We start from the raw sequence: 25,284 nt of genomic DNA, 5'->3' as shown, positions 1-25,284 counted from the left end.
TTAGAGCATAGGTCATGTTTTTGGCTGCCCGCTATTCTTGTTCAACAGCACCGCAGATTTATTGTTTTTCTAATGTTTTATTGTTGCCTCAGCAAAGAGCACCAGAAGAAGACCAAGTTAATGCTGCCTCTGTATGTATGAGTGAACACCTTCGGCCTCAACCTCTCAAACCGTTGCAGGTGCAGACATCCGTATTGTGTTTGTGCACCTGATGAAACTCTGCTACTACAGTTGTATTCATGCAGGGTTTAACACGGCCCATTTTTTTCTTGTAACAAACCCTGCCCTGATCTCATCTGTGAATTGAGCAGCAAATGTTTAACGCCCCGAGTCACAGGCATTGTTCAATAAGCTGATACCGACATGTAATGACTCTCAGTGCTCATGTACAGAAATCCAATTCTTTCGATCACGTTTGCATTATATAAATCTGCAAAAAAGAAATAAAGTGGGTCCGCTTAATAATTTGGGAAATGCCACTGGGAAATGCTGATTATTGCGCTGTGAAATCTGTACGCTTATCGGACAGTTGACCTCCAAGGCATGTAGTTGCAAAGAAGTTAAAACACTGCACATGTTGTAGAGGAAAAGGTGGTAGAAAGTCCGTACTGGTTACTTGCATTTCTGACTTTTCAAGCCGGTGGCCCCTGGCATTCTGGGATTTACACGACCACCGGACTTTGACTGAAAAGATAACCGATGGGCTGGCTAGGCCTCGGTTATTGATTCCACTGCAACCCAACACCTCCCAGTCAATGGAACGGCAATGAAATGCTCCAGAAACGAAGAAAGGTGGCATGTGACTGTGTTGAGCAACTGGAGGAAATGTGCTCATAGGCCGGACGGCAAGAACCGGTTTACAGTAAAGCTTGATAAAGGGGACATACATCCGAGCCAGTCATTTAAAGCACTCACGATGAAAGAAATACAACAAATGACCCCATCTGATATTTGTTGTGACAGGATAGAACTTGCAGGATTGCAGAGAGCATCACTAATTTACATAATTCCTTCCTGTTACCTGAATTTTGTTTCTAGAGATGAATATAAATAGTCAGACCTTTTCCAGCTCTCTGCACTAAAATCTGTGTTGGGTGTCTGCCCGTAGGTGTTTATATTTCAGCCACTGTGGTTACCCAGCTTTGCTTCCTGTTCTTTCATAGCACCACGTGAGACATGCAATGCAGGCACTTCACCAGCTACACTTTACTTCACCCACAGTACATGCAGATCACCTGCTCAAAGCAACCTCATTACTGAGGGTGCACGCACATTATTCACAGCGCGCACACAGCACTGCCACCAGTGCATTAAAAGCCACATTTTCTGATCCTTGCATCTGTCTGCAGGTGGTTATCTCCATCCTGGCTATCCACTTTTTATTCGGGTCTGATGATGTCTTGCGTTTGAGGAGATCTGCGGTACGCGGCTATTCTGTATGTTTTAGTTTTAAAGACAAAATGTCAGGTAGAGAAATCATGTGAGTTGGTCGTTTTAGTGTAATTTTTGTGTGTGATTTGATTGCTTCATAAACTTAGAATGTTTGTTCTTTTTCTTTCTGTTTCTGTGTTTTTGAATGATTGACAAAAGCTGGGAGGCAGTCTTTCGTTTCTACCTCTGGCCTGGCTCCTTAGCAAGTGTGCGGTTATTTGTTCCTCCATTGCTGTGCTTCTTTTTCTGGAATGATTCGCATAGCGTCATTTGCCAGTGATGTCATTGTATATCAGGGTCGGATTGGGATCACAATTCGGCCCGGGCACTGACGAAAAAAGTGGCCCACATTCAAGAGGCGTGGGCCATATTTAAGGGGCGTGGCCCACATTCAAGGGGCGTGCCCTTCCATGAAACACCATTTGCACAGACAAGGAATGAAAGTGGGAGGATACTGTTCTTGCACACGACACAGGGCCAAGGTGACAATGGCCTACATGCTGAGCAACTAAAAAAATAGCAAGGTCCCTTTTTGTCACAATATTATTCCAGCCCTCCAGCACAGGAGCACCTGAAAAGCAGCAAAGCCCCTGCTATTACTAACCTACTCAGCCCTCCCCAGACCTTCAGCTCAGGAGCACATGAACAGAGGTAAGGCCCCTGCAATTAGTAAATTAATCAACCCTCCAGGCCTTGGGAAAATGTCCTGGCAAGGGAGCACAAAGCACAGCTTTCTGGGTCATCCAAGGTAGCCAGGTAGCCAGGGGGGAGGCTGAGGTGAAGCTGGTGCATAGGAAGTGCCTTCCCAGTGTGTTCTGGCAGTTTGAGTATTTACCATTTACTGTAGTATTACCCTTGTACCTGTGTATGGTACCCTTTTGTAACTTGCACAAGTCACTTTTCTCTTGTAACACACTGTTTGCTACCTCTCACTTTTGTTTGCTTTAGATACTTGCACAAGTGCCACCATTGCCTACGTAACGTTTGTTCTTGTGCTGGAGTGTGTGCCATTAATTGCAGTATTATACCTCTACTTGTATTTTGTACGCTTTTGTAACCTGCACACATATCTCCTTTTCCTCCTGTAATGTATCGTTTGCTCCTCTTGTATTTTGGTTGCTCACTATTGTCACTTTTGATTCATGTAACTTAACGTTTGCTTTTGTAATTTGTCCACTTATAATTTTCTCCTCATGTATTATTGCTGTTCCTAGTGTGAAGCGCTCTGACACCTTCGGGTAAAGTCTGCGCTATATAACATCGCATAAATAAATAAAACAAAAAAATTCCAAACATCACCAGGCCCCCACAGCAAGACCCATTCTTCCTCGCCCACTATGCCCTGAATGTGAAGGGCTGTGGGCGAGGTGTTAAGACTAACACCGTTTCTGGGCTGCATGGGCGCCAGGGGGCTGAGGTGCAAATGGCTCAAATGCCTGAGAAACACCTGGCCCCCAGGGAGGCCGATTATTGCAAACAATCACCCCTCCCCAGCCCAGCCTCAGCTTGATTGCTTGGGAGGGTAGGGGTGAAGGAGAGCCTACACCTGACAATCGCTGTCTGGCCGCACAGCGATTTTCTCAGTCTCTGTCTCCGTGCACTCTGTGGGCGGGTTTTTTTCTCCCCTTTCCCAGTCCACTCTCTGTGGACTGGGACAGGGGAGAAAAAAAACGGCCCACAGAGGGCACTGAGGCACCGGCCCTTCGGCCCATTCCAGAATGCCCGCCTTGCCAATCCGCCCCTGTTGTATATACACAAATAATGGTGTGCTGGTGTGAGCTAAACTTTCCTGCTTATTGCTCGACAATACCGGTCTGAGATTTAAGGTTCATGTCTGTACACCCAGAAGATGTGCTTTGAAGCAGAGTTTGAACTCTGAACAGAGGGTGGCTCGTATTTGGCCTAAGAATGACCTTCTACAAACAGGGTCTGGGTAATTTATATACAATGGTATGAGAATGTAATCTAAAGGATGAACAAGAAAGTCTAGGTACAATTGTTAAGATCTAGTTTCCAGAGTTTGGTTTACATTTTGGGGAGAGTTAAATAATTAGCTGAGAGCTATGAGGGTGATATCGTATCACAACACTTTTAAACACTATTACGAGAAATCTGTACTTGGGACATGCCCTGTACTGGTCAGATTCATCCAGCTTGATGGTGAAGCAAGGTAACGAACGCTGATACAAAGATTTTCATGACCCGGAAAAGACTGCATTTGCCAATTTGGTTTCCCCCCTACCGTAGGAACGTAGGCATTTTTAAACCTTGTGTGTAATCTGGTGCCCCTTAATGTAGGGGGTTTTCCGTTGGATGCTTTCAACTGCTGTAACGAGGGGATTGCCTTGGTCTGGGTACAAATAACAAGGATCTAGTGGCAAAATGTGAAAAAGCAAGCTGTGAATGGAAGGTCCACAACTAGATAGTTGCATTAGTCACGTCACTCAAACATTGGAGATCTTTGGGCCATCCAGAGTTTAGTTTCTGTGTGGCACTCTGAGACGTCTTTTAAGACAGCGCAGCTGTGTGGTTTTAAAAGACTTCTTGGGGACATTCTGAAAGTTTCCCTGGCAATGCAGTTCACACATTGCGTACTATTGGCTTAGTATTTTTAACTTACATTTTCTTGCTTTCTATTTGCTGGCTTTATTTGTTTTAGGCTGCCCAACATGTCTTTGTCCCTCCTGTAGAGCATAGTCTGTTAACCACCTCTCTGACTTGCTCCTTGTATTCTTCCACGTGTGCTCCCTTTCTGGGAACTCTTTGTTTTCTTTTTCGTGAGGCGCTGTTCATGGCATATCCTGTTCTTTGTGCTACAAGCACAATTCCCAAAGTTCTGTTGTTTTTTGTTAGCTCCTGATAGTGGACACACAGGTACTCCTCCCCAGGTTTGTTGATTTCTGCTGATGTCTGTGTTATACTCACACACTTCTCTATCCCTGGCTGCTTCCGTGAGTTTTTCTGTCTGTGAAGTACCCACAGTTTCTCTTGTTCTGTGTATTTGTGTTACGTACATGATTTCTTCTGCCTGGTTTTGTTTGTTTATCTGCTGATGTTTGTTTAATACATGCTGTTTTGTTGGGTCTATTGTGTTTCCTATTATCTGCATATGTTAAATGCCACTTGGAACGTCCTGAACCTCTGAGGGTGTGACTTCTTCCTTTTCCTCTGCCTCATTTATCTTAAACAGCTAACACCCAGTGACAAAGCCAATTATACTGACCGGCTTTAGGCGTATGTCATTTGTTGTGCCATTTATCAGAAAAAAATTACATCTCGGAGAGAAACCAAAATACCGGCCTAATAGCATATTATGGGACTCACAGAAATGTATTTGGCATGCTCCTTTATTGCAGGGGTCTCCAAACCGGTCCTGGAGGGCCGGATCCATGCCAGATTTTTAAAATAACTACATGTATCTCAATGGGGATATCCAAAAAATCTGGCACGGATCCGGCCCTCCAGGACCGGTTTGGAGACCCCTGCTTTATAGGGAGCACCCACTTTTTTCATCTCACTTTAAGACCTGTCTGCACATATTTCTATATGACTGGTTAGAGTCAGCAGCTGTGGGTGCTTCCCGAAGTCTGGTTAGAGCATATTTTTCCAATGTTAATGCTGCATGCAGTGCAAGACACTGGGCAAGCATACATTTCAAAGGGCTAAAGTTGTCATGCTGAACAATTTTCAACTTACAGTAACTGTTGAACAAATTAATGCAAGAAGATACGGGGCAGTTTTAATGTGTTTAATATTTCAAGACTATATAGTCCCACTACTTAATAAGGTTTGCTTTATCGCTGCATTCATTTGCTTTAAAATGCACAATTTGCCAATCTTTTTTAAATTTCTTTCTCAGGAGATGGACTCTCCCTAGGCTCCAGGTTTGTCCATTGAACTTGTTCACATCGCTAACTAGTGTTTTCTATTGGAAAGGGTAGAGTTAAAGCAGTATTGCTTAGTACCCTAGCCCTCTTCAGAAGTCAGACTTGCTTGGCAACCCAGAAATTCTCTGAAATAATGTATGAGTTTTCTTTTATGAATGCCTAGAAGAACTGAATTTTTAGTCCATTAATCACAGAAACAGAGCTGAAAATCGCACGAAAAAGATGCCAATTTAAAAAAAAAATCTTCACGGAGGGAGAACCCCCCGAACCCCTCTTATTGCCATTGGGCTGGCGAGTTGCGCTCGCTCACATTGATTTGTTCTGCATACACCCCACCAGTTTCAAATTCCACCAGCCGCCCCCTGCTCTGTACATTTATGGGTCTTTTATTGGGGTTGCGACGTCTTTCTGGTGACGTCTTGTGGTGTGCTATCCTTAAATCTTGTGTTCCAGACTTGTTCTCCTTCACAGTTTTACTTTCTGGATGCAGACTGTCTGTCCTCTGCCAGGCTGTTTTTCTGCATCCTTGTCTCCCTTACCATTGACTTAGCCTTCACTCTTGCAGGGTTGCTTTTCAGAGCGCTGCTCTGTCTCACCCGTTAATTTCTTTCTAATTTTTCATCATTTTTGCACCCTGTTACCAGATTTTCGTAGTTTTTTGGAAGTGGCTCTGCGTTCTGACCAGAAATGTTTCTCCAGCGAAAACTGATGTCAGCGCGGTGGGAGGGGCATATATGGCTCCGCTTATGTCATATCAGTGGACGACGTGAGGGCGCAGCCGCCCCTCCGGCGCGCAGATGTGCTGCTGCGGAAAGTTTTCCGGATCCAGTCTGATGCCTGGGGATATTCTAAGTTAAGGAATCTGTGGCTAGACTATGTCTCTCCCAGATAAATCGTTACCAAAGGTAAGTAATTCGTCCTTTAGTAGCTACATTGATTAATGTTTGGCCAGGGTGGATGAAGTTATCCGATTGGAAAACATTTCTATTAGAAGAAAGGGCAGAAGGTGGTCTATAGAAGTGCCCTAGTGGTAATGATTTAATTCTGGCTGAGGAAAGAGACATCAGGTTTAATAGGCGAGATCCTGTGACTCATCTTACTTTTCAGTGCCTGGTAATCCTCATTTACATCGGGTACCAGTTCTGGAACATCCCTGAGAACAATCAAGTAGGGCGTGAATTCTGGTGGCAGTTGGGGGTACTTGAACAAAGCTCTACCTAGTTGAATAAGTGGATTAAGACTTTCCCTACCATCTATCAGTTGTGTCCCGGTGGCACCATAGGCTTTCCCCCTTATTTACCCTTAGGGCCCTTGTCAGTTTTGGTTTCGGTTACACTGGGCACTTTTGAGGATATAACAGACCTATCTTGCGGCTGCATCACAGTTTATTTTATCAGCGAATGTTATAGAAGGGTATCTATTATCTACGGCTGTAGGGGAGGGACTTTTAAGGCCTATATTTTGGTGTTCAACATGTCGAGGCGAACCTCTAAGCGGGCTACCTCTGCCCTTAATATATGCCTGAATCTGTCTGCGCAACTTTCCAGTAGCTTAGGGATGATCTGTGATGGCACCTTGCAGGAACCGCACCAGAGTAGAGGGAGAAGGAGGTTACTACAGACCAGGTCGTCCTCCTAAGTATAATTGCAAGAAATGAAGCCAGTATCTGGGTTCAGGGACCTGCCTTGTGTGTGGGCTATCCACCAGCAGTGTGTGGGTATAGCCGTTCAGAAAGAAAATAATTTTTCTTTCTTGTTTTCCCCTCACTCACCGGAGTTTCCTCACGGTGACATGCTTCATCATCGGGGTCATCCCAGTTCTCTACGAAAAGGGGCGTGCTGCGACTCTCGAGCTACGAAGGAGCACTGTTAAGTGAAGGACTATGTGTGGTGAGAGTAAGTGGAGTGGATGTGTGTGTGAGTGTTAAAAATACCGTGCTAGTGGGCCTCAATGTTTTATTCTGCTCCTAGACCGGTATGTTAAAAGTGGGGTTTGTACTGTAGACCAACCTGTGATGTGGGTTGGTTCAGTATCTGGTCAACATGTTTCAAGCTACCCCTAGCGTTTCGTCAGGACCATACAGGGACCAGCCCTGTATAATGCCACTCCTAAAAAACCTAGATTTAGGATTCAAAGAATAAATTAGTGCAAAAAATATTTACAGTGACTGACGCTGTTCCAACTCGGTACACTCGTAGGTTTCGTTCAATGGTGAACCTGAAAAAAGATATTATTATTATTATTATTATTGCATTTATTGAGCGCACAGCTACCCGGAGGTTTCCCGGCGCTTGCATTGGGAACCCGTCCTGGCTTTTCCCTGTGAGATAGCCCCTACAGGGCATCCCCAAGGTGAAAGCTAGGCATCCCGCCGCAGGGGGGCCGTTGTGGAGATTAAGCAAGCTTAATGCCCAGAGTTGCAGAGTGAGAACCCAAGATTAGAGCAGGCACCGAAGCGAGAATTATCAAGTCCGTGGACATTTGAGCTCAAGACCCTGCCGCGTTGGGAATTGAACCCTGGTCCCGGGTCTGACCTCAGCTTCCGGGTCTGCCTGCTCTACACCGTGAGCCACACTTCTCCACATATGAACAGAAAATGTTAACAACTACCTCGCCCCTTTCTCAGCCGAGATCGGGGTCTTCTAGTCCTTCAGAACGTGCAATTGTCCATGCACGTTCACTCATGCACGTGGTTTATATGGTGTGAGTTTTGCCATACTGGTACGTGCATGCTTTCAAAGTCTGTTGTCTGCCGTCGATTGACACTGGAAGTGAAACTACCGTGAAAAATCGTGACAGACATACATAAGTGACTATACAGATAACAGTGAATACACAGATCAGACACACAAAAAGAGAAAGTCTTGCCAATAATTACATTTGTTGGTGCAAAATGGCACATCATGGTCTCATAGGGGGGCGGTATCGCCTCGGTGGAAACAATGCTAAAAAATTATTAAAGTTGTGAAAGATGGAGTTAGTATTCTGAAGTTTCTACTCTTCAGAGTACGTTTCTCATGTTGCCAAAAAAGTTTTTAGGCCTGGATGGATAGAACTTACTTCCTAATCAGCAATGCCGCATAGTATTACCTAGCTGCTTCCCCTTGGACCGCATCTTGAGAAATGGTCCGTGGGTCCGGGTTTTATAGGTATTGACTTCCGGTTTTAAGAGACTAGAATGTTATAGCGGCCATCTTTGGAGGATGTAAATTGGCTTTGTTTGGGTCTTTTTACTATTCCTATTCTGCAATAGGCCTTGTCATTCTAAGTTCAAAAAAGTACATTGTTTACACAGGGATTTTGACGGTTTCATCTAAGGTTTCAGAAAGAAAGACTTTCTCTTTTTGTGTGTCTGATCTGTGTATTCACTGTTCTCTGTATAGTCACTTATGTATGTCTGTCACGATTTTTCACGGTAGTTTCACTTCCAGTGTCAATCGACGACAGACAACAGACTTTGAAAGCATGCACGTACCAGTATGGCAAAACTCACACCATATAAACCACGTGCATGAGTGAACGTGCATGGACAATTGCACGTTTTGAAGGACTAGAAGACCCCGATCTCGGCTGAGAAAGGGGCGAGGTAGTTGTTAACATTTTCTGTTCATATCTTTTTCAGGTTCACCATTAACGAAACCTACGCGTGTACCGAGTTGGAACAGCGTCAGTCACTGTAAATATTTTTTGCACTAATTTATTCTTTGAATCCTAAATCTAGGTTTTTTAGGAGTGGCATTATACAGGGCTGGTCCCTGTATGGTCCTGACGAAACGCTAGGGGTAGCGTGAAACATGTTGACCAGATACTGAACCAACCCACATCACAGGTTGGTCTACAGTACAAACCCCACTTTTAACATACCGGTCTAGGAGCAGAATAAAACATTGAGGCCCACTAGCACGGTATTTTTAACACTCACACACACATCCACTCCACTTACTCTCACCACACATAGTCCTTCACTTAACAGTGCTCCTTTGTAGCTCGAGAGTCGCAGCACGCCCCTTTTCGTAGAGAACTGGGATGACCCCGATGATGAAGCATGTCACCGTGAGGAAACTCCGGTGAGTGAGGGGAAAACAAGAAAGAAAAATTATTTTCTTTCTGAACGGCTATACCCACACACTGCTGGTGGATAGCCCACACACAAGACAGGTCCCTGAACCCAGATACTGGCTTCATTTCTTGCAACCTTGCAGGAACCCTCATTTACAGCTTGGAGCTGTGAAAGCAGGTCGCTACACTGAGAGCATTTATCCAATAGTAAAGTTAGTCATCTGGGCAGACATGCCAACCCTCCAGATTCAGGCGGGAGACTACAGATTTGAAGGCTAGTCTCCCCCCCTCCAGATTCCTTCATCTTGAAACCCGATGCCAGCACTAATGAGGTTACCGGCTGCTCTAATGTACGTCTTCATGCGAGGAAGTTATTTAAAATAGCAATCTGCCCAAACAGCCTTCTCCTCTGATATATTCATTGCTTTCTCTGCTGACCCGTCACCATTGCTCCCCACTGTGCTGACATAAGTTATAACAGCAGTTTGAAGGTTAGGAAGTGCTATAAAGAGTGTTTTGTGCACCTTACCTGCTTTTTAAACAAGCATTGACAATGCAATAGGTCTCTCATTTATACGATTGTGAGCTATTGACATTGCAAATGACTATGCCTTTTATTTTTGTTTTTAAAACATACATAAAAGGCATTGTCATTTGCAATGTCAGTAGCTCAAACTCTCATAAATGCGAGACCTATTACATTGACAATTCTTGTTCTCTCTTTTGCTGAGGGTCAAACTCTGCGGAGGAGGAAAATATGCACTGGAGGCCCAAAGTGCCACTGGTGCCAGAGGGGTCGGGGCAGAGAGCAGGGAGGAATGGCAGCAGAAACCTAGGCCAGCGTGAAGGTGAATGTGACAGAAAGTGCAGGAGACAGAGCACATGAAGGGACAGTACAGTGCCCAGTGAACTCCAAGAGTATAAAGGGTAGAGACAGAGTGCTGCAGGCAGAGAGGAGAGGTGGGAGAGACCCCAAGGGTACAACAGGCACGGAGTGCATGGGGAGGGCAGACATGACAGGGACAGTGAGCAGAGGCAGAGACCACGTGAGGGACAGTGCACAATGAACCCTGAGGGTATAAAGGGTAGAGTCAGAGAGCCGTCGGGCATAGAGGAAAGGTGGAAGAGACCCAAGGGTAGAACAGGCAGGAGGACAGGGGGAGGGCAGACAGGACAGCGACAGTGATTAGAGGTAGGGCGCATGTGCAGGGACAGTGTACAGTGAACCCTGAGGTTAAAAGGGTGGAGGCAGAGAGGAGAGGTGGAATAGACCCCAAGGGTAGAACAGGCAGGGGGAGGGCAGACAGGGCAGGCACAGTCAGCAGAGATAGAAGATGCGAGAGAGACCAGGAGAACAGGGAGGAGCTGGCAGTGAGCAGAGGGGCAGTGAGCATGCGCAAAGGGCAGAGACTGAAGGAGACAGATGGCGTAAGGGTGAATGTGACAGTAGGAAATTAGCAGAGGGCTTTCAAAGGATAAAGGGCAGGTAGCACAAGGCCAATGAGCACAAGAGTACAGTGAGAACTCAGGATATAGACAGAGAGCACAAGAGTACAGTGAGAACTCAAGATAGGACAGAGAGCACAAGAGTACAGTGAGAACTCAAGATAGGACAGAGAGCACAAGAGTACAGTGAGAAGTCCGGATAGGGAAGAGAGTACGAGAGTACTGTGTGAAGTCAGGATAGGGCAGAGAGCACAGAAAAGTGAGAGGTAGAAGTGAACGTGGGTGGAGAGGAGAGTACAAATTACAGAAGACTGGGTGGACAGGGCGGAAGCAGTATCGGAGCACAGGATGGACAGAGGTGACAACAGTAGGGGCCACAATAATTGGGGCAGAGAGCCCCTCACTGCTCAACCGCTCCTGCCCTGGGGTACCTATAGCCCCTCACTGCTTACCAGCTCTGCCCTGGGGTATGTACCGCGCCTCACTGCTCACCAGCTCCTGTTCCGGGGTATCTACAGCTCCTCACTGCTCACCAGCTCCTGCCTCCTGGGCTTCGCGGTGTTTGAGGGCTGAAGGGGAAACCCAAGGCGGGCAGAGCCGGAGAGGGAGAAGATAAGGTCTACGTGTGCCTGAGTTCTCCTTTTAGTGGTAGGAGCCCTCCGAGAAATACGGCAGATTGAGGTGAAAATCTACAGTGTGGATTTTGGCAAGTAGCACTTAGTTATTTGAGACACGTAGTACTACCATAGTATTATTCTGAAACTCGCAAATTGCCTTGTAAATCGAGCCTATTGTTTATAGTTTCAACAGTCGTAGTCTCTATAGCCCATACGTCCATTTTTATCATTGACCGTCAGAGGCAATTGGAACAATTAAAGGACAGTCGCACAAAGCAAATGTGCACCTTCATCAAAGCAGTTCTGAATTGCCTTCGGGTCGCGTACCCACTATAAACACTAACACTCTTTGAAGTGCAGAGTGACTCTGCACTTCAAAGAGTGTTAGTGTTTATAGAGTGAGAACGCAGACTGGTGCAGAAAATGCTTTTCACTCTGAAAGTACAGGCCCTGCCACGTGGGATGCACCTCTGAGAAGCATACACACTGATTGCCAGCCCTGGGCCTAGCTTCAAAAACATTACAATAGAAATGTTTCTGACGCTAGGCCGTGCTGGCACTCAGCGTGTATATTGCTCAGAGGTGCGTGGTACTGGCAGGGTCTAGCTTCAGAAACATTTCTATCTACATGTTGTTATAGGGCATCTCTTTATTAATGTAATAATTGCACTTTCGCAATTGCTTTATTAACCTTCTTGCTTTTCAAATTTGCTTGAAAATGCACCATTTACCCATTTTTTAAAAAGAAAATCTCGGGGCAGAACCCTCCTTAACCCCTTTGCTGCGGCAGCTATTCCGCCGCAGCGCTAAGGGGGTAGGGCGGCCACGCGGTGATCACGTGCTTGTGACGGAACCGCTCCGTCACGGCTCGCGGGTGAGCTGTGCTTGTGACGGAACGGTTCCGTCACAAGCACAGCTCACCCGTGGCTTGTGACGGAGCGGTTCCGTCACAATTAGGGTGACCAACCGTCCGTAAATTTCACGGACAGTCCGTAATTTCGGCCGTCTGTCCGTTGTCCGTGAAGGAATCTTTAACGGACGCCATTTGTCCGTCATTTTAACAGGGCACAGGTTGCTCCACCCTAAAGCCGGCACAGCTTGCACCCACCTCTTTTCTTCACTCCCATGTTGCACCAAAGCTCCTCAGATGCCTCGCAGCACTGTAGAGGCGCAGCGGGATGGCAACCCTCACACCTCCAGCCCTTGATGACCTGTTAAGAGGTGCTTCGAAGGTGACTGAGAGGGAGGGGCTGCCGGTTCAGGAGCAGCGACATCTATTCACATGCAAAAAGCCCTGAATGTGTCATGTCTCTTGTTAGACCTGACATCCTTGGCGTGGTTATTCCCCCATCTTTTTGCCTCTGACTCATGTATTTTTGATGCTGTGCTGGATTTCGTTTTTGCTGGTTTAGATGCTTTGGACCCTCTGCCACTGCTGAACAGTGTCAGAGGGTAAGTGCCCCCTCTGTAAATTGTCATATGGATTGAATATACCTGATTGGCATATTTGTATCACCATGAAGTCCCTAGTAAAGTGCGCTGTGTGTGCCAGGGCTGGTGATGACAGATGCTACTAGTGGGCCTGCGGCGCAGATTGCGCCACCCACATGAGTAGCTCTAAAATGATGTCTCAGGCCTGCCAGCGCAGGGCCTGTGTGCAGTCAGTGGACTGCCATGTCCGCCTGGCCAGTGTCCCCACTGGCTGGGCTTAACCCTCCCCTGTCTGTGCACATCAGCCACCCCTATGGAAGGCTCCAGGTAACCCCCTGGGCAGGGTGCAGTGTATGGATAGGGGAGAGCATGTACTAGTGCAGGTAACATGCACTGGTGGAGAGCAGCAGCCACTTTGTGTGCTCACTGCTGTAGGGCTGTAAGGCTCCCTAGGGTAACATGGGGAGGCTGGTCCCATTGGACCCCAGCCTATCTCCCTATAGGAACAAGATGGAACATCAATGAAAGATATCCCTGAACTCAGAATTAAATGACACATCTTTTAGTGAAGGTTGTTTTTGGATCCTGGGGTTGAGAATAGCACTTTTAGAAAGTGGCTGTTCTTTTGTATAAACCTTTCTGTGTGCTTGGGCCTGTGTGTGTGGAATGCCTGCGTGACAGGAGCTGCAGGGCCCCGGAGGGGGTTGGAGTCAGCCCAGGGGTGAAAGGCGACATCTGTTGCCCGGGGAAGGGGAGAGAGGAGCGCCTGATAGTGCTGGGCTGTGCCTGCCTGACCACCGTGCTGGCTAACTCCCCTGCCGGCCCACTGTCACCCCTGGCCCTGAAGCTGTCAGGAAGAAGAACACCAGAAACATTCCAGAGCCAAGGACCCCCTTGCACAAAGAACTTCAAAGGCGTTCAGGGGTATAAGGGAAGGACCCCTTACAACAGAAGATCAGATTCTAAAATTCTACAATCAAGGAGGAACCTCTGCTGGAAGAAGGACGGCTGGAGAACTAAAGGAAGATTGCCTTGCTGTGTGCTCTAAGGGCTGACCTGTTCTGCTGTTGCAACTGAAGCTGAGGAGGAGAAAGGGACTTTGCTGTGAGCTGTGACCCTGCCTGCTTGAAACTACAGAGACTTTGCTGTGTGCTGTGTCTCCACTGAATCTCCAAGGGCCTGAGAAGAGCTGGCCTCCTGTTGGGAACCCAGGGCTAAAGGTTCCTAAAGCTTTGCCAGAAAACAGCTGCAAGATCGTGCTGTTGTGGACCTGGAGCGTGTGGTACTCGACTGCGGAGCGTGAGGAAGGGATCGGTGTGCTCATCGGCACATTTCCTGTGAGGGTTGGAGGCTTGTGGCGCCTCCCCTCGTGAAATCCGCTCCAACGTGGTGGGGAGGTCGAGAGGGGGGTCTAATCGGGACCAGCGCCCTTGAAAACCCTTTGCCGCCAAATCACCACCGCGGCCCGGGGCCAGGAACCCCCCCCCGTAACTTGCCTAGAGGTCCAGGCGCTGCCGCGGCGAAGAACGAAGCCGCCGCGCTCCCATTGGTGGAGGGAGCCGAGCCCCCGCACTAACGCCGCGACGGGATTGGCCCGTGCGGCGCAGCGTCATCAGCAGTGTTGGGCCGTGATTGGCCGGAGTCGCGGAGCGTCATTGTTTACTTTCCCGGGAGCCGCGCTGCCATTGGCTGACTCCCGGGTGCTGTGGAGGCTCGCCTGAGGAGCCGCGAGGGGATTGGCTGCCTTCGCTGAGGCAGCCGAAGAAGCCGAGGAATCAGCGCGATCACCGCCGGGCCCGGGAAGAAGTGACCTGACCTCGCCGAGGGATTCTAAAAGCGTCCCGCACCCCTGGCCTGCCGTTCCACACAAGGTGAGCCTCGCCTCCTCCCCCGCCGCTCGTTGGATTGTCGAGAGCGGGCGGGAGAGGGCAGGGGACCGGCCGGGGCGGGGACGCGTGCGATCTGCACAGCCTGGGGCTCCTGAGTCCCAGGAAGGCGCGAGGCTGCACAAGGGGGGAGAAAAGAGTCCCCGAGCCTCGCGCAGAAGCGCATTGACAGCGCTTGGAGTCCTTAGGAAGCTTGAACACTGGCATTTGTTTCTTTGCTCATTTTAAGAGCGCCTACATTACCGAACACTGGCATTTGTTTCTTTGCTCATGTTAAGAGCGCCTACATTACCAAACGCTGGATTGTGTCTTGGCTCATTTTGAGAGCGTTGCGATCACACAATCATTGGCATCTCTTTTTGCCAAGTAAAGAGACTAGAGACATTTGCTTCAAAAACTTCCTGAAACGTAGAAACACCAATTAAGATTAAGTAGATCATTTTTTTTATAATGAAGTGATTATCGTGCAACTGCTGATTTACCTTGCTGAAACTAGATAAAGTTATATATTTTTATAAAAATATACTTACCTGTGTGGTCTCAGTTTGTGGTGGATTGGGGGATTATTGTTGTGTTGAGTGCAATTATTATACACATTGCCTTGGGGATAAGCCTGCCTGCTCGCGCCAAGCTACCTAGAGGAGAGCGGAGGTTATCTACTGTGTGTATTCCTTCACCCTGACTAGAAGCAAGGGTCCCTACTTGGTCTAAGGTACTTACCTCTGCCAACTAGAGACCCCCAGTTCTAACATTGTTGGACAGCGGTGCGGATTTTGAACTAATAATTGCACTTGACCTGCAGTGATTTCTTGTACATCACTAGTCTAGTTTAGCAGCACAGGTTGCGCAAGATTTTTTCTTTTTGGAGTGAAACCTTTTTTGTTGAAAAGGTCAGGAAGCATCATGACTGAGAATGCGCCAAGTGTGAGAGTAGAATTGGAAGTGGAATTCGCAATTCAGGAGTTGTACAACTACAGAAAGGTTCTCCTGAAGCAATTCTGCAAACAGCTTGGATGCCCAGTGAAGGGCAGCGCAAACAAGGAAGAGCTACAGAAAGCTCTGAGGGCCTGGTGGGAGTCCAAACATGTTGTCGCAGAAGAAGCTACTGAAGTGGACGGCACACAGGAGAATGTTGTTTTGCTCAGTGATTTGCCAGTGCGGTCAGCATCTAAGGCTGGCAGCGACCACTCCAGTAGGAATATTTCTCCAGAGGAAGTGGAGGAGAATCAAAGAGCTAGGGCCCATGAGATTGAGATTTTGAAACTCCGAGCGGACGCCGATGAGAAGAAACTGCGACTGGAAATTGAGAAAGAGGCGCAGGAGAGAGCGGCGCAGGAGAGAAGGCATGCTCTCGCTTTGGAGGAGAAGAAGCTCGAATTGGCTCATGAGAGGGGCATGAAAGAGTTGGCCATCAAGTATAAAGAGAGGGTGTCCAGTTCTAATGGTGGCAGCGCACAACCAGTACAGGCGGGTAAGGTATACATACCAAAGGATCTGGTACAGAATTATCAGAGGGGTGAGGATATTTATGCGTGGTTCAGAGCGTATGAACTTGCCTTAAAGATGAATGAAGTGCCTGAGAAGAATTGGGGAGCAGGATTGTGGAAGCATTTTGAGGCCTCTGGGAGGGATGTTTTGGCACCCTTAGACGCAGAGGATGCTTTATCCTACTCCGCCATGAAGGAGGCTTTGTGCCTCAGGTATGGGCTCACTGCTGAACAGTACCGCCTGAAGTTTAGGAACTTCAAGAAGCTTGATTCAAGTACTTGGGTGGAGTGTGTGAGTATGTACACGCGTGCACTGGAAGGTTGGATGAAGGGCAGCAAGGTTACTGATTATGTGGGGTTGTGTCACTTGATTAGTAGGGAGCACTTAAGTAGTTTATGTGTCCCAGAGCTGCGCCAGCATCTTTTGGATAGCAAGTTAACTGATCCCAGTGAGCTTGCTAAAGAGGCGGACCGGTGGACTAGCACCAGGGTCCACAAGGGGGTGGTAAGTACCCCAGCCAAGGGTGGACAGGGTCCCCAGCAGAAGAGTGGGGGGGACACGGGTAATCAAAAGGAGTCTTCTAAAGGGCCCCAAACTGGTTCCCAGGAGAAGGTGTCTCAACCCCCCAAGTCTAAGAAGTCCTGGCCCCGTAAGGGCAAGCAGGACAACAGGCCCCCGCCTACCTGCTTTACATGTGGGGAGGTGGGGCACATTGCCCCCAAATGTCCAAAGAAACCTCCAGCACCCATTGGTGCTCCAGCACCGGCGTTAGCCAGTGTAGCTTTGGGAGGGGATTTGATTTCTAGTGGGGAGGAGGGGTTAGCAGTGATGACCCTTGTCTCTTTAGGAGACCAAGAGATGGCCCAGGAAGCCTTGCTGCCCTTAAACACTAAGAAATATGGGCAGAAGGTGACCATCAATGGAAAGGAGATAGACGCTCTGAGAGACACCGGGGCCAGTGTGACATCTGTCAGGTGTCAATGGGTGTCTGAAGAGCAGATCATTCCCAATGTACTCCGTCCTGTGGTGGCAGCTGACAGTTCAGTGCGCCTCTGCAAGTTGGCACGTGTTCCATTTGAGTGGGGAGGAGTCTCCGGTACTTTGGAAGTTGTTGTAAGTGATGCCTTGCCTGTAGATTGTCTATTAGGTAATGACCTGGAGAGCTCTCCATGGAAAGATGTAGAGCACAGGACTCACTTGGAGATGTTGGGTTTGCCTGCGTGGATCTGTGTGTCCACCCGGGCCATGACAGCCAGAGAGGGCGGTCTAGCAGAGCTGGAGCCTGGAACAAAGGCCCAGGAACCTACCAAGAGAAGAAGGGGTAGAGGGCGCGGGAAACCGGCCCCCACTGTTCCCACGGTCCAGGAGGAGGCAGACCCAGAGGGGGATGCCCTGGAACCTACAGGGGAGCAGGTGGCCGAACTAGGGGAATTGCCTGAGCTGTCCCAGTGGCAGCAGGAAGGTGGTCCCTCCAGGGAGGAATTCTGCCAGGCTCAGAAGGAGTGCCCTTCTCTCGTTGGTGTGCGGCAGCAGGCTGCCGACCAGGCCGCAGGCCTGGGGTCCAAGGAGCATTTGATCTACTGGGAGGATGACTTACTTTATAGTGAGCCTAAGTTCGCTGAGCCCGGTGCAGCACGAGTGCTGGTAGTGCCCGAGCGCTTCAGGAACTTCCTACTGGGTCTGGCTCATGACGTGCCTCTCGCAGGACATCTGGGGCAAGACAAGACCTATCACAGGCTTGTCACCCATTTCTACTGGCCCCAGATGAAGAAGCACGTCGCTGCCTTTTGTAAGTCTTGTCAGACTTGTCAGGCCAGTGGCAAGAGTGGAGGGAAGTGCGTGGCACCCCTCCAACCCTTTCCCGTGGTGAGCACCCCTTTTGAGCGGGTGGGCATTGACATCGTGGGGCCCCTGGACCCCAAGACAGCCCTAGGCAACAGGTTTATCCTCGTCTTGGTGGACCATGCCACTCGGTACCCGGAAGCCATCCCGCTCAGGACGGTCACAGCCCCAGTGGTGGGCCGTGCCCTGATGGGAATCTTTTCCCGGGTGGGATTTCCCAGGGAGGTGGTCTCGGACAGGGGGACAAACTTCATTTCTAGGTATATGAAGTCCCTGTGGGCGGAGTGTGGGGTGACATACAAATTCACCACTCCTTACCACCCTCAAGGAAATGGTTTGGTTGAGAGATTCAACCGCACATTGAAGGGCATGATCATGGGCCTGGAAGAGCCCATGAGGCGGAAATGGGATGTCTTGTTGCCATGCCTGTTGTTTGCCTACAGGGAGGTGCCTCAGAAATCCTTAGGGTTCAGTCCCTTTGAGTTGCTGTATGGCCACCCTGTCAGAGGGCCTCTTACTCTGGTGAAGGAGGGGTGGGAGAAATCCCGTGGGAAAACCCCTCAGGACGTGTTCAGTTATGTGCTGGCCATTCGCAACCAGACCAAGCGCTTCAGGAAGCTCACGCAAGAGAACCTGGAGGCTAGCCAGGAGGAAATGAAGAGGTGGTATGACCAGAACACCTCTCTAGTGGAGTTCCAACCTGGACAGAAAGTGTGGGTGATGGCGCCTGTGGAGCCTTGTGCGCTCCGTGACAAGTGGTCTGGGCCATACGAGGTGGTGGAGCGCAAGAGCGAGGTTACCTATTTGGTTAACCTGAAGACTCCCAGGCAACCCCTGAGAGTGCTACATGTGAACCGCCTCAAACCTCACTTTGAGAGGACTGAAGTGACTATGCTCATGGCTAGAGATGCTGGAGGGGAGGAGGATAGTGATCCTCTCCCTGACCTCCTGGCAGTCAAGGAGCAGGATGGGTCAGTGGATGGTGTGATACTCTCACCCACCCTGACCCCAGAGCAGCAGAAGGACTGTCGCCAAGTCTTGGGTCAGTTCGCCCCCCTGTTCTCCCTGACCCCAGGTGTCACCAAGTGGTGCGTCCACGATGTGGACACCGGTGACAACCTGCCTGTGAAACAGAAGTTTTACAGAGTGGCTGACAAGGTCAGGGCTAGCATCAAAGAAGAGGTTTCTAAGATGTTAGCGCTAGGGGTTATTGAGCCCTCCAGCAGCCCCTGGGCTAGCCCAGTGGTCTTAGTGCCTAAGAAAGCTGCTACACCTGGTGGCCCCCCAGAACTCCGTTTCTGTGTGGACTACCGCGGGCTCAATGCGGTCACCAAGACTGACGCGCACCCCATTCCCAGAGCTGATGAGCTGGTGGATCGGTTGGGAGCTGCCCGGTACCTGAGCACTTTTGATTTGACTTCAGGTTACTGGCAGATTGCCTTAACTGAGGGGGCCAAAGAAAGATCAGCATTTTCAACACCCGAGGGGCACTTCCAGTTTCGTGTCATGCCCTTTGGGATGAAAAATGCCCCGGCCACATTCCAGAGACTGGTCAACCAGGTATTAGCAGGGCTGGAGGAATTCAGCGCAGCATACCTGGATGACATTGCGGTGTTCAGCTCCACTTGGGAGGAACACTTGCAACACCTCTGCGCAGTGTTGAAGGCTCTGCAAAAGGCAGGCCTCACTATCAAGGCCAGTAAGTGCCAGATAGGGCAGGGATCTGTGGTGTACTTGGGACACCAGGTGGGGAGCGGCCAGGTGGCGCCCCTACAGGCGAAGATTGAGACCATTCTGGCTTGGGAACCCCCCAAGACCCAGACTGAGGTGAGAGCCTTTTTAGGTCTCACCGGGTATTACAGACGGTTTGTCAAAGGTTATGGCACCATTGTAGCCCCTTTGACAGAGCTGACATCTAGAAATCAGCCCAGGAAAGTGAATTGGACTGAGGCCTGTCAAGCTGCTTTTGACACCCTCAAAACTGCCATGTGCACAGCACCGGTGCTTAAGGCACCTGACTTTTCCAGTGAGTTCATTGTGCAAACTGACGCTTCAGAGCAAGGCGTGGGAGCAGTACTCTCACAGATCAATGAGGAGGGCGAAGACCAACCAGTGGCTTTCATTAGTAGGAGGCTACTCCCCAGGGAACAGAGATGGAGTGCAATCGAAAGGGAAGCTTTCGCTGTGGTCTGGGCTCTGAAGAAGCTGAAGCCCTACCTGTTTGGGACTCACTTCCGTGTTCAGACCGACCACAGGCCCCTCAGATGGTTAATGCATATGAGGGGCGAGAATCCAAAACTGTTGAGGTGGTCCATTTCCCTACAGGGGATGGACTTCACGGTGGAGCACTGCCCTGGTACAGAACACGCCAATGCTGACGGTCTGTCCAGATTATTCCGCCTTAGTGATGAGGACTCCCAAGAGGTTGGGTAGTTCTCCCCACTTTCAGCTGGAGGGGACACGTGTTAGACCTGACATCCTTGGCGTGGTTATTCCCCCATCTTTTTGCCTCTGACTCATGTATTTTTGATGCTGTGCTGGATTTCGTTTTTGCTGGTTTAGATGCTTTGGACCCTCTGCCACTGCTGAACAGTGTCAGAGGGTAAGTGCTCCCTCTGTAAATTGTCATATGGATTGAATATACCTGATTGGCATATTTGTATCACCATGAAGTCCCTAGTAAAGTGCGCTGTGTGTGCCAGGGCTGGTGATGACAGATGCTACTAGTGGGCCTGCGGCGCAGATTGCGCCACCCACATGAGTAGCTCTAAAATGATGTCTCAGGCCTGCCAGCGCAGGGCCTGTGTGCAGTCAGTGGACTGCCATGTCCGCCTGGCCAGTGTCCCCACTGGCTGGGCTTAACCCTCCCATGTCTGTGCACATCAGCCACCCCTATGGAAGGCTCCAGGTACCCCCCTGGGCAGGGTGCAGTGTATGGATAGGGGAGAGCATTTACTAGTGCAGGTAACATGCACTGGTGGAGAGCAGCAGCCACTTTGTGTGCTCACTGCAGTAGGGCTGTAAGGCTCCCTAGGGTAACATGGGGAGGCTGGTCCCATTGGACCCCAGCCTATCTCCCTATAGGAACAAGATGGAACATCAATGAAAGATATCCCTGAACTCAGAATTAAATGACACATCTTTTAGTGAAGGTTGTTTTTGGATCCTGGGGTTGAGAATAGCACTTTTAGAAAGTGGCTGTTCTTTTGTATAAACCTTTCTGTGTGCTTGGGCCTGTGTGTGTGGAATGCCTGCGTGACAGGAGCTGCAGGGCCCCGGAGGGGGTTGGAGTCAGCCCAGGGGTGAAAGGCGACATCTGTTGCCCGGGGAAGGGGAGAGAGGAGCGCCTGATAGTGCTGGGCTGTGCCTGCCTGACCACCGTGCTGGCTAACTCCCCTGCCGGCCCACTGTCACCCCTGGCCCTGAAGCTGTCAGGAAGAAGAACACCAGAAACATTCCAGAGCCAAGGACCCCCTTGCACAAAGAACTTCAAAGGCGTTCAGGGGTATAAGGGAAGGACCCCTTACAACAGAAGATCAGATTCTAAAATTCTACAATCAAGGAGGAACCTCTGCTGGAAGAAGGACGGCTGGAGAACTAAAGGAAGATTGCCTTGCTGTGTGCTCTAAGGGCTGACCTGTTCTGCTGTTGCAACTGAAGCTGAGGAGGAGAAAGGGACTTTGCTGTGAGCTGTGACCCTGCCTGCTTGAAACTACAGAGACTTTGCTGTGTGCTGTGTCTCCACTGAATCTCCAAGGGCATGAGAAGAGCTGGCCTCCTGTTGGGAACCCAGGGCTAAAGGTTCCTAAAGCTTTGCCAGAAAACAGCTGCAAGATTGTGCTGTTGTGGACCTGGAGCGTGTGGTACTCGACTGCGGAGCGTGAGGAAGGGATCGGTGTGCTCATCGGCACATTTCCTGTGAGGGTTGGAGGCTTGTGGCGCCTCCCCTCGTGAAATCCGCTCCAACGTGGTGGGGAGGTCGAGAGGGGGGTCTAATCGGGACCAGCGCCCTTGAAAACCCTTTGCCGCCAAATCACCACCGCGGCCCGGGGCCAGGAACCCCCCCCGTAACTTGCCTAGAGGTCCAGGCGCTGCCGCGGCGAAGAACGAAGCCGCCGCGCTCCCATTGGTGGAGGGAGCCGAGCCCCCTCACTAACGCCGCGACGGGATTGGCCCGTGCGGCGCAGCGTCATCAGCAGTGGTGGGCCGTGATTGGCCGGAGTCACGGAGCGTCATTGTTTACTTTCCCGGGAGCCGCGCTGCCATTGGCTGACTCCCGGGTGCTGTGGAGGCTCGCCTGAGGAGCCGCGAGGGGATTGGCTGCCTTCGCTGAGGCAGCCGAAGAAGCCGAGGAATCAGCGCGATCACCGCCGGGCCCGGGAAGAAGTGACCTGACCTCGCCGAGGGATTCTAAAAGCGTCCCGCACCCCTGGCCTGCCGTTCCACACAAGGTGAGCCTCGCCTCCTCCCCCGCCGCTCGTTGGATTGTCGAGAGCGGGCGGGAGAGGGCAGGGGACCGGCCGGGGCGGGGACGCGTGCGATCTGCACAGCCTGGGGCTCCTGAGTCCCAGGAAGGCGCGAGGCTGCACAAGGGGGGAGAAAAGAGTCCCCGAGCCTCGCGCAGAAGCGCATTGACAGCGCTTGGAGTCCTTAGGAAGCTTGAACACTGGCATTTGTTTCTTTGCTCATTTTAAGAGCGCCTACATTACTGAACACTGGCATTTGTTTCTTTGCTCATGTTAAGAGCGCCTACATTACCAAACGCTGGATTGTGTCTTGGCTCATTTTGAGAGCGTTGCGATCACACAATCATTGGCATCTCTTTTTGCCAAGTAAAGAGACTAGAGACATTTGCTTCAAAAACTTCCTGAAACGTAGAAACACCAATTAAGATTAAGTAGATCATTTTTTTTATAATGAAGTGATTATCGTGCAACTGCTGATTTACCTTGCTGAAACTAGATAAAGTTATATATTTTTATAAAAATATACTTACCTGTGTGGTCTCAGTTTGTGGTGGATTGGGGGATTATTTTTGTGTTGAGTGCAATTATTATACACATTGCCTTGGGGATAAGCCTGCCTGCTCGCGCCAAGCTACCTAGAGGAGAGCGGAGGTTATCTACTGTGTGTATTCCTTCACCCTGACTAGAAGCAAGGGTCCCTACTTGGTCTAAGGTACTTACCTCTGCCAACTAGAGACCCCCAGTTCTAACATCTCTGCTATTTAGAGGGGGGCTCACACATTCCATTTCTACCCAGGGCCCCAAACATCCGAGACTCGGCCAGATTACACCCCTGATTACACCGAGGCAGCATGTGGTTCTTTTCACAGAGCGTAATTACTGTCAATAAATTGTAAGCAAACCTCGGTTCTTCAAACATGCAGTCTATAATGTAAGAAAATAGAGAAATGGCACAATCGCACCCACACTGATTAACAAAGTATGGAGGACAATCAGTTCAATCAGTTCTCTTAGAGCATCTCCTTTAAGTACTGTACATCACAGTGGGGGGATGGCATTTTGGACAGAGAGCCTGTCTTCTCGTTGTCTTGTGCAGGAGAGGAGCCCAAGATGATACTAGAATACTGCATGCCCACCCCTGTGTTCCCTCTCCTGTGATGGCTCCTGCCCTCCCCTCAGTGATGGCTCCTGTCCCCCCATGTGGTGGCTCCAGTCCACCCCACACCTGGGATGGCTCCTGTCCCCCCATGTGGTGGCTCCAGTCCACCCCCACCTGTGGTGGCTCTTGTCCCCCCCTGTGGTGGATCCTGTCTCCTCCCTTGGTGGTTTCTGTCCCAGTCCTGGAACGGGGCCCCTGCAGCGAGGGTGAAGTTCTTGATGGGCCTCTTCTCAAAAGGGCTCAGCTCAAAATTAATATGGAAAGGTCGGCGAGTAAGTAAGTGAAGGGATGGGTGAATGGCTAGATGAATTAGTGAAAGGGTGAATGGATGAATGAAAGATTGAATAAATGGCTAATGAGAGAGGATGGATGGATTGAGTGAGGGGGAAGGATGGAGAGAAAATGTAAATAGCTGGATGTATGGGTGGAAGGGTAGCTGGATGAGGGGAAAGATGGATGAGGGGAAGGATGATGGATGAGGGGAAGGATGATGGATGAGGAGAAGGATGGAGGGGAAGGATGGATGGATGGAGGGGAAGGATGGATGGATGAGGGGATGGATGGAGTGGATGGATGGAGGGGAAGGATGGATGGATCAGGAGATGGATGGATGGAGGGGAAGGATAAATGGATGGGATGGATGGATGGGTGAGGGGAATGATGGATGAGGGGAAGGATGGATGAGGGGAAGGATGGATGGATGAGGGGAAGGATGGATGGATGGATGAGGAGAAAGAAGGATGGATGGATGAGGGGAAGGATGGATGGATGGGTGAGGGTATGGAAGGATGGATGAGGGGATGGGTGAGGGGGTGGATGGATGAGGGGATGGATGGATGAGGGGATGGATGGATGAGGGGATGGATGGATGAGGGGATGGATGGATAGAGGGAAAGGATGGATGGATGAGGGGATGGATGGATAGAGGGAAAGGATGGATGGATAGGTGGGTGAAAGGATGGATGGATAGGTGGGTGAAAGGATGGATGGATGATTGGATGATGAGGGGAAGGATGGATGATGAGGGGAAGGATGGATGGATGGATGATGAGGGGATGGATGATGAGGGGGTGGGTGAAAGGATGGATGATGAGGGGAAGGGTGGATGGATGGATGATGAGGGGGTGCGTGAAAGGATAGATGGATGGATGATCAGGGAATGGATGGATGATGAGGGGGTGGGTAAAAGGATGGATGGATGATGAGGGGATGGATGGATGATGGGGGAAGGATGGATGGATGATGAGTGGGTGGGTAGAAGGATGGATGGATGGATGGATGATGAGGGAAAAGGATGGATGGATGATGAGGTGGATGGATGGATGATGAGGTGGATGGATGGATGATGGGTGGGTGAAAGGATGGATGGATGGAGAGTCGGTGGGTGAAAGGATGGATGGATGATGAGTGGGTGGGTGGGTGAAAGGATAAATGGATGATGAGTGGGTGGGTGAAAGGATGGATGGATGAGTGGGTGGGTGAAAGGATGGATGGATGGATGGATGAGTGAGTGGGTGGGTGGGTGGATAGTGGGTGGGTGAAAGGATGGATCAGTGGATTGGATGGTGGGTG

The 25,284-nt window shown here is 49.9% G+C and overlaps 1 protein-coding gene across 1 annotated transcript in view; it reads left to right on the top strand.

The window, feature by feature from the left end:
* The window catches only part of LOC147733678 (transient receptor potential cation channel subfamily M member 7-like), a 1,990,815-nt gene that overhangs the window by 971,369 nt on the left and 994,162 nt on the right, over nucleotides 1-25,284 (top strand). The gene's annotated exons all lie outside the window — the stretch shown is intronic.

Source organism: Lissotriton vulgaris, chromosome 2_1, assembly GCF_964263255.1.
Source record: "Lissotriton vulgaris chromosome 2_1, aLisVul1.2, whole genome shotgun sequence".
NCBI lineage: Eukaryota > Metazoa > Chordata > Amphibia > Caudata > Salamandridae > Lissotriton > Lissotriton vulgaris.
The sequence above is the reverse complement of the archived record's forward strand: the minus strand, read 5'-3'. Positions and strand labels throughout refer to the sequence as shown.